Source organism: Gymnoscopelus microlampas (genome assembly GCF_963454915.1).
Source record: "Gymnoscopelus microlampas genome assembly, chromosome: 2".
NCBI lineage: Eukaryota > Metazoa > Chordata > Actinopteri > Myctophiformes > Myctophidae > Gymnoscopelus > Gymnoscopelus microlampas.
In genome coordinates this window covers 21,071,410-21,074,471 of record NC_139939.1, presented here as the reverse complement: position 1 = coordinate 21,074,471, position 3,062 = coordinate 21,071,410, and positions in this window count along the sequence as shown.

The window sequence follows — 3,062 nt, the reverse complement described above, 5'->3', positions numbered from 1 at the left end:
GAACATAAAGTTGTCTTTTTGAGGAGAAGTGGAACCTTATAAGTCACTTTAAGTTTAGCATGAGGGAGAGGGTCTACCCTCTTCAGGGAATTAATTGTTATGATATCTCTAAGCTACAGAAAACATCCAGTTGCCTATTAAACATACACAAGACACAGACGATAGACAACCGGACCGGTTACTTACAGCTGCCATTAATTAGTGCTTTTGTTTGCCTTTGTGGTCAAATCAGGGTCAAATGCATAGGATCAACGAGCCATCGTTAACCTGCTAATGTTACACAGCTGATTGGCAACATTAATCCACCACATCACTCTGATCTCCAAGCAAGTGGGAGAACACTCTAAAATCGGGGATTTTACTTTGGCTGGTCAATTTAAGATGACAACAGCAACAAAGATTAGTAGTAGACCTGTATGTATGATGATCAGTTATTATTCCAGACAGTGGTCTATTCTAGACGTTTTAACACGTTTAAGAGCAGGTCCTCATGCCGTCTCTCTCTCTCTCTCTCTCTCTCTCTCTCTCTCTGTGTGTGTAGCGTGGCTGTGCTGCTGCTTCTGCCACACAACGCCGTTTAACCGAGTTATACTTCTCCAGTACAACGGTGTCTAACCGGAGAGTTATACTTCTCCACCAACGGTGTCTAACCGAGAGAGTCCATGTAGATCACAGCTGACAAATATTATATATTATCGGAGCTATTATTAATGTTATCGGTTTTATCGGGATGACGTCATAATTCCTGATATCAGACCTATAATTATCGGGCCGATACTTATCGTGCACTACTAATTTTACCGCAAATTATTGTTATATTTTTCTCTGTTCAGTGGTGACAACTCTAGTGCGTCCCATGGACGCACTAGAGTTGTCATGAATGCGTCCTTTCGCAATATGGTGCGTCAGCGACGCAGGACGCAGGCCTACGAGCATCTCTGTAAGAGTATTACATAGAGTAGACCAGAACACCAGTCCATATGTTGTGGTTGGATGGGCTATCACGGAGCCTTCTCCCAGCAGGTAATCTCATGTAGACTGTGTCTCTCTCCTCCAGCTCTACCATCATTCCATTAGAAATGGTTTCCCAGTTTCCATGATCATTGTATCCATAGCTCCACATGAGCATCTGATCATTTTTATACATCTTGATAGATACATCCTCTGATGATCTTCCATAGGCACCTGCAGTGAACCTGAAGTGATAAACTCCTTTAACAGGAGCTGTAAAGATACCTGTCAGATCACGCACGCGTGCACGCGTGCGCGCGCGCGCGCGCGCACACACACACACACACACACACACACACACACACACACACACACACACACACACACACACACACACACACACACACACACACCTTTGAGAATATCCTGATTTCAATGTGAAACACACAGTTGAAGATTTATTTATATGACTGTATTAATTTAATAATAATTAAAACCCAGATAGAGAGAGATGGAGAGAGAGAGAGAGATTAAATAATAACTACATTGGATCCATTGGAATAAAAGCTTATTTTTTACATATAAGTAACAGTTTTGGACATACAAGGTTTCCACCTGACAGCAACAATAAGCAGTGTAATTAGTTGGTGAGAGTTAATTACAACAATTATGTAAAATTCATTGCAAAGCAGTGGTTCTCAACCTGTGGGTCGGGACTGATTTTTTTTGGGGGGTCCCCAGATGATAGAGAAGTGACAATTGAATGACTTTTAAGACCTTTTTCATTAAAAAAAAAGAACACAAGAAAATAAAAAGTCCATTACTGCATCAAAAGTAATCAACAAGCTATACTATAAAAACTGGTCAAATATTGGCCAAATTGTCAAATAATATAAGAGGCAAACATTGTGAAAATAGCTACAAGCTCATGTGTAAATGTCCCTTTTTCCTTTCCAACATTTTGTTTATTTCAAAAGATTTACAAAAATATTAATACATTATAATTATTAATATTTTTTTCTTCAATTTTAAAGTAATTCAAACGTTGTTTTTTTTAAATACAAATAAAGAAAATCATATATATATATTTTTTTTTTTAATTCGAGCTAGTGAAAATAGCGGATCTACAAGCTCACAAGAGCTTGTAAATCTGCCATTTTCAGTAGTGTACAACTAATAGTGTTCATTAGTGAGGACCAATGATATGAAGATAAGATATAATATATTATAATGAGCATTAGTGAGGACCAATTATTTGAAGATAAGATATAATAATATTATAATGAGCATTAGTGAGGACCAATGATATGAAGATAAGGTTAAAAATCACCACGTACCTGTTGCATTGTATGCGTTGCCGATGTTGGTGAAGACTGTCTTATAGACCAGAGTGGTGTCAGAACTAAATGGTCCAACATCTACATCATCTCCACCCAAACCAACAGAGAAAGCCACCTGTGGTTTGTCTGTCAACACAGGAACATGAAACGACTGTTAATAATGGGGCCAAGAATTGAGCCCTGCGGGACCCCACATGGCAGAGGGGCAGAGGACGATGTGGAGTCACCTAGGGCTATACAGAGAACGATCTGTTTGACAGATAGGACCTGAACCAATTTAAAGCTGTGCCTCTATTGTTTCAATAAGTCTATTGTAGGATCTATTGTACTCTATACAACAATGTATTGTTATGAGTGACTTTATGAATATTCAGTAAGATACTCTAGGATCTATTGTACTCCACACAACATTCTACTGTATTTAACACTGTTACTGGACAAACACACTATATAGCATTGATGACTATCACAATATAGAGCTATTTAACACTGTTACTGAACGAACACTATAGCATTGATTACTATCACAATATAGAGCTATTTAACACTGTTACTGAACGAACACTATAGCAATGATTACTATCACAATATAGAGCTATTTAACACTGTTACTAAACAAACACTATAGCAATGATTACTATCACAATATAGAGCTATTTAACACTGTTACTAAACAAACACTATAGCAATGATTACTATCACAATATAGAGCTATTTAACATTGTTACAGAACAAGCACTATAGCAACGACTACTAATATTTAGCAATGAA